The sequence below is a fragment of the Kryptolebias marmoratus genome, linkage group LG1 (genome assembly GCF_001649575.2).
Source record: "Kryptolebias marmoratus isolate JLee-2015 linkage group LG1, ASM164957v2, whole genome shotgun sequence".
Classification (NCBI taxonomy): domain Eukaryota; kingdom Metazoa; phylum Chordata; class Actinopteri; order Cyprinodontiformes; family Rivulidae; genus Kryptolebias; species Kryptolebias marmoratus.
Window position 1 is genome coordinate 28,807,774 of NC_051430.1, and position 15,849 is coordinate 28,823,622.

General features: G+C 38.0%; 1 protein-coding gene across 3 annotated transcripts in view; it reads left to right on the plus strand.

The window, feature by feature from the left end:
- Positions 1-13,350: 13,350 nt before the first annotated feature.
- Positions 13,351-15,849, plus strand: part of LOC108242807 (spermatid perinuclear RNA-binding protein) — a 76,512-nt gene continuing 74,013 nt past the window's right edge. For 2 of the 3 annotated variants that reach the window (XM_017427888.3, XM_017427887.3), the window contains exon 1: positions 13,352-13,582. The gene's annotated coding sequence lies outside the window, so the exon portion shown is untranslated. Of the gene's footprint in view, positions 13,583-15,849 lie in introns of all 3 variants that reach the window. The other variant, XM_017427885.3, reaches the window with a different exon arrangement.

Here is a 15,849-nt window from a genome sequence, read left to right on the forward strand (position 1 = left end):
CTACAGAAAGATGATCTTCTCTGGCAAATTTACTCCAAGGTCAGATAAACGACCAAACAAACAACCCATCAGTTGGCAGGTTAAAGGTTAAAGGTCATGACAGCTGGAAGCAGAATGAACACATGTGGCTTGTTTGAAAAGGTTTCAGGAGAAAACTCTTCTTTTTATAAACCAACATGGCAGCAGGACTTCAGAACAGACCGTAAGACCTCTGGAACTGCTGGAGGTAACCAGACGCAGCATATCACCACAAAGTGTCGAGCACGGTAGTGGAGGGCCGATGGTTTGGGCTCGTTCTGCTCAGATCTCTGCTTATTCTAAAGTCAAATGGAAGTCAATCTGTCTGACAGCTGAAACTGGGTCAGAACAACGATCCCAAACACAGCAGCTAATCTACTACAGAACAGATAAAAAAAAAGTTTCCCGTTTTCCTCAAGTAACTCCTTCAGAGTTCTTCTGCTCATTGTGTCTTTTCTTGATTTTTATGAAATGCGACACCAGCAGACACTGGTTTACTTTATCCAGCGTCAGAAGAATGTTTTCTGCTCTGTTCGTGCTCTTTATGTGTCAGTGAAACCTTTTAGCACTTTTTGTGCCTTTAAAAACGGTCCTTTCTTTATTGATTTCTGTATGAGCGTAAACAAACTGCAGCCCCGACTCTTCCCGGTGGGTTTTCATCCTTCTTGTCGGGCCAGTGGCAAACACGGCCTGAAGCTTTAATGAACAGCAGAGAATAATGACACAGAAGAGTCTGCATGCTGTAGAGCCACTGGCCTCCTTTTTTGTTATTGAATGCGCTGAAATATTGATGAGCCTCTCCTTTTTGCTGGTCTCAGACGTTTGCCTCTGACTGATGAAGGTTGGAGTGTTTGCTGTGAAACAAAAGGCCGTGGTTTTTAGAAGAGGACGGGTCCTCGTCCCGCTCTGTAACGTCTTCATGCCCAGCCCTGCTGCTCTCCTGCTACTCTGCTTTGTGTTTTCACCTTCTGGAAGCTTCGAACTTCATCCTCTCTCTCTCTCCCTCTGCGATTTGTTTGCAGAACAAATCTCTCCGTCTGTGATTTATCTGAGCTCCGCGGCTTTCTGGTAATTCCCAGGTGATGCTACCTGTCTTAACAAACAGCCAAAAATAGCTAGACTTATCAGCTGGAAGTAGGTTGCGCAGAATATGTGAATTTTCCTCTCTGCTGTTCTCTGTTCTGTGTGACAGTTTGTTTCACCGCCTGGAAATCTTGCAGAGCTGATTCGCACATCATTATCAGGTTCCTTTGCCTAAACAAAGAGGAGCTTTTAGAGTTTGAGCATCATAAAACAGATTTTTATGCAGCTCATCATCTTCTTCAGTATAATTTAAACAAAGACATTAATATATATGTTTCTCTAACACTAAATGCTTTGGATCCCTTAAAAGAAAAAGCCTGTCGCCGCCTTTCATGTCACAAAATTAAACTAAAATCATCTTATCTTTAAAGAGTGATCTCAGACTAAAATATGTGTTAGGAACAACTCTCAGCTACTACCACGACAAATTTTAGCCCTGTATCTTTAAAACTGACAGAGTTATAGATATTTCTGTATTTGCTGTTGTTCAGTAGCTGTGGCAGCCATTTGTCAGTTCATGAGATATTTTGCTAACAGACAAACATGGATGCCAAAGTTTTAGGCTCAGCGTAAGTAAGTGTTGGATGTAATGCCGTTAATTAGAATATTAATAATCTACAGTGAGTTTGAATACAGGAGGATTGGACTGAAATTAATCTAAATTGTGCTTAAAAAACTGTCAGCTGTTATTCATAAAAGTGTCCTTTTCAGCTCACAGTCTGGAAAGCTTCGTGTTTATTATCTGGTGAAATAAATATTAAAAAGAAGTCTTTGTTTTGACCACATTTCTTTAAAGTAGAAAACAAAACCTCTCCATCAGTTTCCAAATAAAGAAAGTTATTGTGAGTTTGTCACACATTGATGTTTTAAATAAATAAATAAAAAAGGTTGCAGACCTCCAGGTTTTTCAATCAGAGTTAAAATCTCAGTTTGTTTCAGATTTCAGTGATGTTCACAGACTCGACTCGTGCTGTTTGTGTATTTTCAGTTGTTTGCGTGTCGTTCCGTAGAAGAATAAGGACTAAAGTGAAACTAAATGAGAGAAAGTTGCATTTTCTGCGAGTGATGTGTGAACACTGAAATGTGCTGAAGAAGGAATTAGTAACGTTACAACAAGCAGAACAGCAGCTAGAAGTCAAAATCAGCAAATCTGTAAGAAAATGTTAAGATTAGCAAAAGAGTAGCTAAAAGCTGTAATGAAAAAACGAAACAAAAGCTAAAAGCTAAAATAAGCAGAACCAATGCTAACAGCTACAGTTAGCAAAAAAAGTAACTTAAGCTGCTATAGCTGAAAGTTAAAATTAGAAAAACATCAGCTAAAAGCTAGAATAAACAAAGCAGAACCATAAAACCATAGCTAGAAGCTACCATTAGCAAAGCCATAACTAAATGTTTAATTTAGCAAAACAGATAAAATCAGCAAAACTTTAGCTAAAAAATAAAATTACAAAAACTGTAGTTCAGAGTTTCAATTTGTGAAGCAGAAGCTGAACGTTAAAATGAAAAAAACAGAAGCTGCAAGCTAACATTAGCAAAGTCATAGCTAAAAGCTACAATTAGCAAAGCTAAAGCTAACAGCCAAAAGAAATTCTAAATAAAAAAATATTTGTAAATCAAGTTAAATATTTCAAAAAGTTTAAAAGTTACAAAAACAAAAGTCAGCGCACATCATTCCCAATCGAGCTGAACATTTAAATATATGAAAGGTTAAAAAAGCACAAAGTACGCAGAGCAGGAAAGCAGAACTCCACGCTCACCAGGCAGCCTCCTGTAATCTGTTTCAGCTTCATCTTCACCTGAAGAGACAGGATAATTGAGATGCAACCAGCACATTTCTCTACGTTTGTTTGAATGTTTCTGATTCATCCGTTTGTGTTGCCCTCGTCTGTGTGTAAAACAGCGACTGCAGAGCCTCCTGACCTTGGGCACCCGTGAAGCTGCCAGAAACAAGCAGCAGCTCATCAAATATTTAAGCTCCGTCTATTTCAGGAGTTGATGCAGCCTTTCTTCCTGCAGCTCGGGGCTGCAGGAAACACGTTTTATCTCAAGTCCAGAGTCGCTGTGAAAACATGAAAAGCAGAATTCACACTTTTAAAATGGCCTTTAATGTTTACTTGGTGCTTTGAAAGTCAGACCAGGACTTGAACCATAAAGATTTAGATTTTTCTCTTTTAAAAGCAGAAAATTACTTGACATTTGTAAACACGACTTTCAACAATCTCTGATTCAGAACTAAAATATACAATACTTTGTTCTTTTGTATGTAATATATAATGCACATTACATATCCGAGTGCCTCTTTAGGTAAGTATTAGAAAGAACTGCCTAGATTTACACAGAATTGCTTGTTTTTGGGCCATAGAAAATGTGAAATTATGCTTTCTTGGTGAAGCCATGTCAGACAGTTGGCTGAGCTGATTTCTATCTAAAATAAAAAGAAAATATTTTTATAATAACACACTTTTCAATTTTATGGACCAAATGAATGAAAATCTGATTGTAAAGAATATTTTGGTTTGTGAAGCCCAGAAGATATATATATATATATATATTTCAGGGATTTTTATGATAAAAACACTTTTCTGATTTCAGTTTACTTTGTTTACACTATGATCTATTTGCTCTGGACTTTTTAAACCACACACTGATTGCACTGGACTCTTATTTTATTTTTTTATGTTTTTACATATCATGCATGCCTTCTTTAATCCTAATCTTTCTTTAATCCTATTTTATATTTGTGGATACTGTTGGAAAGTTTGAATTTCCCCTCTGAGCATGAATAAAGTATATTTATCTATCTCTGTCTATGTTGTTCGGTTAAAAGATTTTGTTTAAAACTGCTTTCAGATCAGCATGGAAGCAGGGAATTAGTTCCCATTTTGTTCCTGTTGCTGCAGGATTTATCTTCTCTTTGCATCAACAGAGGTCAGAACTTCACAGTAAAGAAGGAATTTTCTCCTTATTAAATTAGGAAGTGATTAATGACCCTGGTTACTAAATTATGCCCAGAACTAGATTCTTGATTAAAACAAACTGCGTGCGGCACGCATCATTAATTAAATTAGATTTAAACTGATGTTAGAGACGAGCCGTGAAAACTTTCCTTGTCTGATAAAAAAACTACAAACATATCGTCTGCTGAGGTGTGTGAGGTGAAACTGGAGGAGTAGTTATGGTTTATAAACTCTGGATAATGTGTAAAGAATTAGGTTCAAAGCTGCATAAAGTCTGCATCTAATTAATATTATTATAAATCTTTTTATTTTGTGACACAGTGACGTACAAAAGGCGTTTCTTTTGTTACAAGGAGCCAAACTTTTGAAGTTACACTTTGGATTTTTGCTGCTTTTTTCACGCAGTTATTGGCCAAAAACGGGTTTCTTAGCGCGGTGTGTTCTTGAAATATTGGAGAAAAACGGAGGAGAAAAGAAGAACTCAATGTTTATTATCTTATGTAGAGTTTCTCTATGAAAATAAATTATATTTTGCTGCCCACAATGGATGTCAAACATAAACTTGTGCAAAATGTAACTTCAGATAAAATAGTTGCAATAATTATGTGCAAATTAGTAGCTATCTACACCAGAAGCTCGATATCTAAAAGTCCTAAAAAATAAAAGCAGAAAAGGTAAAACCCAAGCACAGACCTGAGCAATGCATCATCCTTCAGCTGTGTGTCAAGTTTTCAGCTTTAGAAATCACCATACTAGAGCTAAAATCATATTTTCTGCATTTTCTTTAGTATTTTTCATGAATTTGACTAAAGAAATGTGGGAAATTATTGTGTTTTTGTGACAGACTGCCCAAAGATCAAATTTTCACATCAGACCTTTCACCATCTTCCAGTCTTCAGTCAAAGATCTGCTCATCTTCCCACAACAACCCTGGAAATGTTTAAGATTCAGTTAATCAGCCTGTGAAAACCATTCCTGTCCTTCAAACCTCCTCAGTTGTCTCCTCTGCAATCTTTGTCATTTTAGTTTCTCCTGCACGCTCTAAAAAATGTACTTTTGCTGTTAATGCCACTTTTATTATTACATAAGACTCACATCGTTTTTATGAGCAGATAATAACAAATGCTTTCTTTTTTGTTTGCTGCTCTTTTAAGGATTTAAAGCCATTAGCGTCTGACGGAGCGAGGCGGCTTCAGTGCCGTTTCTGATTCATGAGCGGGTCTTTAGACCGCGCCACACACTCCTCTGCACACGCAGAATGGATCAATCGGAGGTGAACACAAAAGAAAGTGAATGGATTTATAGAACCGATCAATCAAACGCAAACGAGTGACTTTTTGTCTCGACTTGTTGATCAGAGCAGAATTTAAATGAACTCCTAAAGGGCAAAGATTGCTGCCACTGTAAAAATAATAACTGCTTGTTTACTCATTTGCATGTTTCGTTGTTCAGTGTTTTCTCACCTTTGACCTGAGATGATGCCGAATGAGGAATCAGCTCTTTAACTTACATCAGATGCTGTAAAATCACGACTCAAAATGACTCTTATTGAAGTCTGGGGGAATGCATGTAAAACAGTTACAAATCCTATTTTTGTTTCACAGAAAAGAGCCGTAAGAATCATCACAAGAAAGCATTACTATCACCCATCAAATACATTATTTCATCAATTGAGATTATTAAAATTTTATGAGTTGGTTGATTATTATATTTTGCAGGTTATGTATAAGGCACAAATAAATGTATTAACTTTGAACATCCAATCAAATTTTGTTAAGAGGGAAAGTTGTTATAATCTTAAAGGAATAGAGATGTTTGTAAAACCTAAAGTTCTGACAAACTTGAAGGACAGATGTATTTCAGTCAAAGGAATAAGATTATGGAATAATTTGGATAGTGGTTATAAAAATGCTGTTTCATTTAATTTGTTTAAAAGAAAGATAAAAATGTGAAATTGTATAATTTGTGTTTGCAAGAGTTACTGTTTGAGGAGTTGAATTTGTTTAACTCAATATTATTTTTTGAAAATAGAGGCAGATAATCTAAGATTTTTTTTTCTTCTTCTGCTACCTTTCATTTTATTTTATTTGTAATTGTATTTTATTTGTAATTTTTTTGTTTTTTTCAAATGAAATGAAATGAATAAAGCTGCTTAAACCTAAACTCGTATCTTCTGCCACACCAAATTTTAGCTCTGGATCTGTAAAATTGGCTGAGTAATAGCAATTTTTTGTTTTGTTTTGTTTTGTTTTTAACGTCAGCTGTGGTGGCTAGCACCACACACACACACACACACATTCCTACAGACTTGAGCAAAAACATTATCGCCTCTTGCTGGCGGTGGCGGGTGATAGCTCTAATCGAAGCCACAATGCCAGCCTCTTTAACAGTTTTATGTGCAACACCTTGAGAGTTAATTGGATTTCCTTCCATCTGAAGGAAATGTTGTTGTAAACGTGTTGACATAACAGCCCCATTCAGCTGCACGAACCCATAATCTGTAAAAAAAAAATCTTTAAGACGTGAAGGTCAGGCAGAGCAGAAGATTTCAAAACTTGCTTTAAGGAAAGAAAATCATCAAAAGCTGCGATGAAACCAAAGTTTAATTGAGTTTCCTGCCTTAAGAAATAAACTATTACTGATTCTTTTCAAACATCAAGCAGATACTTATAATGTGTTAACTCACCAGTCTGGTCCGAGTTCAACATCCAGAGAAGTATCTAAAACAGGTAAGATATTAGTTGTTTATAACGTTTTCATAAAACCCCACTTTAAAAGAGCTGAACTGTTTCTTTAATGAGTGTTAGACTTTTTTTAGTTTAACATCAGGCGGATCAGGACATGAGAACACCTTCAAGACTGCTGGAAAATCAGTAGGTGACAAATAATTTGATCATTTGTTTAAACCCTAAACGATGGAATATATTATTTTTCCTAATTCTGACTCAGAATTGGATTAGACAAATATGGCTCAATTAGTAAAAAATCACTTCATTGTGTAAAGCTGATAAATGGTAAACACAAAGCTGATTGGATAAATTATTTCGGTCAAAATGGCTGCTCACGCTCTGAATCATTTCAAACCACGGGATGTGGTGAAAATGAAACTGGCTTTATTTGGTTTTTGTTGCACAAATTTGTTCTGTTTAATTAATTTTTCCTCCGTGGATCAGATTAGAAACTTTCCTCTCCAGAAGTTTGTGACAGAAAGAATTAAAATCTGCTGATGGAAATCGCTCTGAACTTTGCTGGCCAAACAAAAACACCTCGCTTCTCTCTGCTACTTATTTTCTGTTCCTTATTTTCATTTTATTACCACGTAAACGCAAACATGGAGATAAAAAAAGAATCAGCCAAACCCAGCAGTCAAACAAAGTCAATTTTATTATATTTGAAGATATTGTTGGGGTTCTGGGTTAGTTTGGTTTCAGCGTTTCTCCTCACTGACCTCCTATTTTCAGGGTGAGCCAGAGAGGGCGTGGCCAAAACACCTGAAGCTGGTTTGTCAGCCTGGAATCCCAGGTACACCTCTCTCAGAGCCTGCTCCTCATTAAACTCTGCTGCATTTATTCACCTGAACAACTTACCTCTGACCTCTGCAACCCTCTACAGAGCCTCATGAGCTCCACTTCCCTTCCCCTTCAAAATAAAACCACTTACCTTTTTCACTTCTTTCCTGTTGGTTTTTTCAGCTAACTGCATACTGTTTTTAATTTTCTATAAACTGCTAGAAAATAATGTGTGTGTGCAAGCATTTATGTATCTAACTCTTAGCAAATTAGCTCATAAACACTGGATGAACTTTAATGAAACTTTCAGGAAGTAATCACTGGATGCATATCTGATTAACTTTTGGAGTCAACCCAATTAAAGATGGCCGCCACAGCTTATCAACCTTAAAAACACAAAAGATTTTACAGAAATTAGGCTAAAATTTGGAGTGTTAGTGGCTGAGTCACTTCCAACTTACGCTGTAAGCACTCACTAATCATGGAATCTGCAATTAACTCCTACAGTCAACTCTGCCTGTCTGTTAGCAAAATATCTCATAAACCACAGGACTGATTTTAATACAATGCGGAGAAACTAACGATTGGCTGTACATCTACAACTGATTAATGTTTTGGAGCCAATTTGAGATGGGCACCGGAACCAAATTAACTTGCAAAATCTAAAAATGGCTACAACTCAGTCAGTTTTACAGATACTGAGCTAAAGTTTGGTTTGGTAGTCGCTGAGAGTTATTCACAGCACACGCTTTGAGAGATGAGAAAACAATAAAGTTATTTTCAAAGTTTGATCAAAACAGCTCCAACTCTGTCATTTCCCATCATAAGATGATCTTAGTCTAAACCTTTGGCCTTCCAGGTGCTATAAAATATATTTCTTTTTTGTTGTTGTTGCAGACTGTTACATCTAAATGTGACCTAAACGAGAAGTCAGTCTACTGGAAGGAGAATCAACTGACCTCTAAATGTAGTTATCAGTCAACCTGAACAACATTTTGGTTTTAATTAATAAACTTTTAAAATCTCAGAAATGCAATAAATGTGAAACAAGAACAGCAACGAGTGACAATCACCCAAAACGTGTGTGTTTGTATGAAAACTGGCTGCTGCAGAGAGACTCTCCGCTCACAGTCCACCTGCTGCTAAGTGACGCAAACACACACACACACACACACACACACACCCTGTAACCCAGCACTTTGCTGATGCAGCACTACAACAGTCAGTGTGTCTCTCTGTTGAGGCAGAGTTACTCAAGCATGCAGAGCTGCAGAGTGCTGCACCATGACAGATCATCCTCCTCTCTACTTTAAGGACTGATGGCTGCTGATGCACGGCGTTATGGATAGATGTGTGTGTGCGTGTGTGTTGGAGGGGGGGGGCACTTGACGTCTGTGGCGTTAAGCACATGCCAGATGGAGGGTGTCAGCTTTGTGTGTGTGTGTGTGTGAAGGAGAGAGAATGTGAGACGAAGGAGAAGTTTAAATGTGAGAAGATGGTGAAAGAAGGAGAGCAGAGAGGATTCGATGTGTTTATGTGAAATAAAGATGTGATAATAAGAACACTCAGGATAAACTGATCAGCTGCCTCGCATCATCTTCATCAGTGCAGACCCACCTTTTAATAAAAACTGAACTTGCTTGTTCCAGGTTTTATCATCTTTAACAAAACTTGTTGTGGTTTAAACCCAACAAAATACTAATTTTGTTTTTATGCATTAATCTGCCTGGTGACTCATTTTCTGTTACCTGAACAGTTTTTTTTCCTCCTGTAAAAAAACCCTTCTCTGTTTTTGCACCTGAATAGATTTGAAAAAAACCGTGAGGTCTCACTCTGCTGCAGATTTTTAAAACTAAAACCACAGCTCAGATCAGTTTCAGGGGTAACTTTCTTCATATTGCTCATACTTAAAACTGGATTTAAAAAAAAAACAAAAAAAAAACAGAAGGACAAAGGATCAGAGAGACAGAAAGAAATTAAACTCCCAGCATTCCTTTAAGGGAATGCATATCGCCCACCACCTTTAGAGCCAGACTTTTAGACTAAGACATTGAGAAATAATGGAGTTGTAGCCATTTTGATAAAACTTTGAAAATAAAAAGATATGCAGAATCCCATGCAATATTTGAAGATGTCATACTCAGATGTAGTGAAGACCACACCAGATTCTAATTCAATATCTGTAAAACTGGCTGAGTTACAGCCATTTTTAAGCCTACTTACGTTGATCAGATGGTGGCCATCCATTTACATTTGACCAGTGCACAAGAACTTCTGCTAACAAACAGGATCACACAGGCACATCTTTCAGCAAAAAGCAGTAATAAAATAAAATCCGAAGCAAGGAAACAACACTCCCTTTTTAGTGTCTCATTATGGTTCTTTCCAATCTATTTGTAACTCTATTTGTTGTTTTTTTGTATCTTTTTGTGTTTGTTTTACGCCGTCCTGCTGTGTATATTTCTGGTTTAGGTGTGAATCTTTGTGCTCATTGTCGTGTTTTTGTTATATTCTGTGAAAAGCTGCGAACAAACTCACAGGATTTATCATCCAAGGAAAGCCTTCTGCTTGTTTTACATTTATTTTCTGCAGCAACAGTAAACAAAGCAGCTGTAAACACCTCAACTTTCAGTCCTGTTTGTTTTTGTTTTAATAAATTCTGTGGAAACAAGAAATTATTATTTTTTGTTTGTCTCGGTGGCCACACCATCTTTGGATCACGGAGAGTGAAGCTGCTGTGTTTTCGGTTTTTAACTCACTGGTTTGTGATTTTACAGAAAGATCAGCTGAGTGGTTTTCTCTTTGCTCCTTTGATTCTTGCATTCAAGTCACTGGAGTTGCATGTAACACGTTTTATTTCTAGGTGTGAACACGCGCGCTGAGATGTCCACCTGGGATCAGATCCCCCAGAATGCATCTCTGTCACGGCTCCACATGAAGCTGCGATGATAAGCAGCTGATCCCGCCTACACCCAGCAGATTCTCCCTGCAGAGGACAGTGAGACAAGTCAAACCGAGTCGAGCTGATTGATGAAATTTAAAAAGGAAATTGAAGGCCAATCATTCCTTGAAGGAATGCATATCACCCGCTGGCTTTCGTGCCAGACTTTCAGACTAAGATCATTGTATGTTGGGAAATCCATTCACTCATTTTCTGTCACCTATCTGTAGTCGGGTCACGGAGGTAACAGGTCCAGGAGGAAACGGACATTCCTCTCCCAGTGCTCTCCAGCTCCTCCTGGGGGATCCCAAGGTTATCTTCAGGAAGTCTGTCCTGGGGTCTCCTCCCAGTGGAACGTGCCTAGATAACCTCCAGAAGGAGAGGGCCCAGGAGGCATCCTAATCAGGTGCCCAAACCTCAGCTGATCTGAGCAGCAGCTCTACTCTGAGCTCCTCACCTCATCTCTACAGTGAAGCCTGGCCACCCTGCAGAGGAAACTCATTCCATCTGCTTGTATCCAGGATCATGTTCTTTTAGTCACGATTCACATCTTGAGACTATAGGTGAGGGCTGGAATGGAGACGGATCAGTAAATCAAAAGCTTTGCTCCTTCTTTACAGCAAAAAAACAGAATAACGCCCTCATTTCTGCAGACGAGGCCCCAAACCATCTATCCTCATCCTACTCCGTCCTACCATCACTCATGCACAGGAGGCTCAGAAGGTAAGGGTTCATCCTGTAACTGGAGGGTTGCTGGTTCAAACCCCCGCTCCGTCTGTCTCAGCTGTTCTGTCCTTGGGCAAGACACTTCACCCACCTTGCCTACTGGTGGAGGTCAGAGGGCTCAGTGGTGCCGGTGTGATTGCAGCCTCGTTTCTGTCAGCCCGCCCTAGGAAAGCTGTGGCTACAATCCTCACCACCATCAGTGGATGAATGGGTGTATGAATGATTGTAGTGTGAATCACTCTGGGGTCCTTGGACTAGATAAAGTGCTATACAAGTGCAGGCCATTTACCGTTCAGAACTGAAGAAGGTTTTTGGATGAGAGCATTTCCTTTTCAAAGGTTCAGGATAAATTAAAATCTGCAAACTTCAGCTCTTTTATGCTTCTGAGCTCCGAGTCTTAATGAACATATGTGATGTCATCATGGGAAAAATCAGGTTAGTGACTGAAGATTGAGAAAACAACAAAAAAAATCTAGTTTTTGTTTGTGTGATTTAAAAAAGGTTTGATGGATTGAACACGAGCTATTTTCCTGACACTACGAAACAAAACAAACAAAATCAACCATATAAACAAAACCCCCCCACGATTTATCGTGCAGCCTCTGCGTTAAAGGTTGCAGAGCTGAAACTTCAGCAGTCTTCACACTTTAGGTGTGAATGTTCACACACACCCCACAACTCCTTTGTTGTATTTAAATGAGCTTCACAGAGGAGCTCGTCTATCAGATTTCATCAGTTACAGCTGAGCTAAAAAAATATCACACCTCAGATTAACTGGACGTTTTTTTGATATTGTTCAGGTTAAATGAGTTCAGTGAAGAGCTTTTTTATACAAATATTCTGCAATAAAACAAGACAGCTCTAATATAAATCAGAAATACCTTCTCTGGCCGTGCAGACGATCAACCCTGCTGCTGATTTCAATCTATGGATTTTTAATAACATAAAAAAAAATCACTGCAACTAAATCCCAATTCACTAATTCAGTTTCCACTTCTGCACAGCCAAGCGTACAAACAGAAAATGGACCAGTATGTGTCATCTGATTATGCTCAAATTAGTAAAGAGTGGCGTACGCCTCAGTGTTTGTTTATTACTGCAACATGTACAAAACCACATCAGATGTTTTTAAATTAGTGGAGGCAACAACATACTTCCACGAAACAAGGAAATAACTCTTCTGGTCAAATCTGCGAAAACATTTCTCCAAAAGTTCATGATGTGGCTTTTACAGAAGGTCTGATAAATCATCTTATCTTTAAATGTCACGCAGTGTGTAAAGGATTTTGTTGTTGGCTTTAAAGTAAAACTGCAAATCTTTAGATTGTCTAAAACCTGAAAATATGACGTCGCAGTCCTCCTGAGTGCTGACTGTAATCAAACTACTGTTTTCTAATTAAAGGGTGCAGATGTATGTTAAATAAACAGCTGAATGTAAGACATCCATTCATTTTAAACCAGCATAAACAGTTGCACTGGCTTTCTTGATGTCATTTGTTTAAAGTTACAACGTAAAAGTCTAATTTTAGTTCAGTGTTTGAAAATTCACTGAGAGGCCATCTGCAGAAAACTTACTCATCTTGTAATTTACACAAAAATAAAATATTATGAACAACAACACATATGAAACTCTGGATTCTAAGAACCAATTTTAAAAAGGCAAACAGTGAATTTGTTTTTACAACTGCGGTAACATGAATACAGCTCCTTCCTTAGATAAAAATAGCAAAGGGCTTCACAATTATATAAAAGCAGTTCCATATATTATTATTTGTCGATGTGTAAAATAAATAAAACACATAACCATAAAGATAAACACTGCGAACAATACAATAAAATAAACAAACCTAATGGCATAAAATTTCTCTCTCTCTCTCTCTCTCTCTCTCTAAAAAAGCCGTTCTTAACACAATCAACTTGAGTGATGGAAATTTTGATAAACCTATATTAAAAAAATCCTTGCTCAGGTGACTAATTAACCCTTAAATGTAGAAAAACTGTGTAAACAAGCCTAGCACCAGACATGAAACAGCACCGTTGAGTGGAACACCCTGCAATTAGACGATCTTTGTTTTTGCAGTAGTTGTAGTTGTGCGCATGCGCAACCGCAACCTCCGTTGCTCCCCCCTCCTGCGCCGAGCGCTGGCAGCAGGTTGGCCGGTCACCGTCGCTGCTGTTCCCGCTCCGACTCCACGCTGTCCGGATACAAACTCACACCAGAGGGGGACTCCGTTGCGGTTTGGGAGACTTTAAAACCCCACGAAAACAAAACTGTTATCGGGGACGCTGACCGGCGGAGCTTCTTGTTCAACCCCCCCCCTTCGGAGGTCGGCGGGCACTCGGCGGAGGTAAGTCCGCTTTTCGGTGACAGTTTTCTGGGATGAACTGCTGCCACAGCCGCCCTGTCCCGCGGTGCTCCGGAAACTTCAGCCTGCCTCCATCTCGGCTTCAAGTCGGTGTTTGACGTTAAATCTTACACTTGTTTTATTGAAACGTGAAGTTAAAGAAATGGGAAGTTTTTGCTCCGACCTGCAGCCGGTGGGGGACTGAAGGAGAAACCCATCATTTGTCCTGCGGGTGGAAACAGCTGGATTCAAGGTTTTAACTTTTAAATGTTCTTTATTTGTCTGCTCCGGTCAGAAGAGGAACCACCCATTGATCATATACCTGCTCACTAATTGATTATCACCTTTAAGGCTCATAATCAATACTTTAATGCCCTGATTACTGATGGAAATGTGTGATCCTGAACAAAATACATAACAATTTTCATACATCAACCAGTTCTAAGGTACATCAGTTTACCTCTTTAAACCTATTATACCAGAAAAGTAGTGTTTTTGTAGTATATTACATTCATTTGACCACTTTTGTTGTAGGATAACACATACATTGCCTTTAAAATAATTTAATTTAAAGTAAATAAAATAAATCAACAATGCATTTGCAGGTTTTGTCCTGTCAGACCAGAGTTCTGCAACCTTCATCATCTAAAGAGTCATTTCTTAATATTAGGACAAAAAAAAAGACCAAACACTGAAAGGTTTTATTTATTTTTTTGACATTGATACAATTTAAAACATATAAGCCAGGATGAGTCCATCTTTATTTATGATAAAGGTACTCATCACGAAACAAAATCCTCATATTTTTTGTTATATCCATGGTTAAAGTGTCCTTAAATTAACAACTTGCACAACAGAATTGTGCATGGCTGCCAACTATCAGTGTGTTTGTTTACCTGTGGAAACAGACAACATGACTAAAAATTTATCAACAACGGTGACGTCCCTGGAAGAGCTGTTTGGGATGGCGAAGTCCTGCATTTTTGATGGTTTTGTACCTATTTAGGCTCAAATCTATTGGGTAAATTGTGCAGATTAAAGTTCTTTGTTTACACTGAGTGTGTACCCGCATTGCATATCAACATATCTGTGAAACCCCTGGAGAAAACGCTTTCAAACTGCAACATTTGATGTAGTCCAGGATGACTTTTTTGTGTTTGATTCTATTGTTTGCAGCAAGTAATAATTAATAAAACATATGTTTGGGTCCTAAAAAAAATAAAATCAGTTTGTTTGATATTCAGGGGGTCCAAAAGTTTCAGGAGGGTGTTTGGCTGTGGATCAGTGGTTAGAGAGGTCGTCTTCCAGCTAGAGGTTCGATTTCTGGCAGCATTAATGTCTAAGTGTCCCTGGGCAAGACACTGAATACTTAATTGCCTCCGATGTGCCTCATCGGTGTATGAATGAAGTTTTAAGCACTGATTAGACTCTATAGGAGGATTTATTCAGGTTAGCTTTGCAGAGATGTAGCAGAGAGCTGTGTTGGTGGGTAAATGAGGCACAGATTGTGTTGTGAAGAGCTTTGAGTGGCCTGGTTGGCTAAAAAGGTGCTATAGAAGTACAGTCCATTTACAACGCAGTGTCACACCCCCAACATCGACCAATCAGAAGCCTCGGCAGAGAAATGAGAACTTTCGTCCAATCAGCTACCACTTAATGCATTTAAAGAGACTTGACATATTTTTGCACCTTACCTTTTTTGCCTCAAATGTGTTAAAAATGTTTCAATTTCTGGTGGATTTCAGAAACCAACCACACTTTATTGGATTAATGGAGTGGCTAACAGGCTAACAAACTGCTAGCATAAACTAATCAGATCTTTTATCCTTCTATTACAATCACACAAACTTTATTCATACATTTATTTATTTCCATGTTGTTTTTGGTCCCAGAGCCGTAGTATTAAACTGTCCCTTCAAACTGCAAATGTGAAACAATTTGACAGAAAAATGGGAAATTAAAATAACTAGTAAAACCAGGTGGTGTCAGTAAATGTTAAAATCCTGCACATTTGCTCTGTAAGATATGGGGAAAATAGCAAATTTACTGTAAAAATGTAAATTTCTGCTTAAAAATAAGTGATTAATCAATGACCTATTATTACTCAGTTTGCATCTGCTCAATTAATCTAACAGCTTAATTAGTAAAATGCTGCTTTTTGCATCAATAGTCAAATTTATCAGCCACAGGGGATATTCAATGCAAAAAAAAACCCTTTTGCTTTGAAACAAAGTATGTTTAGCTGATAATACTTGTGCTTAGTGTAGGAG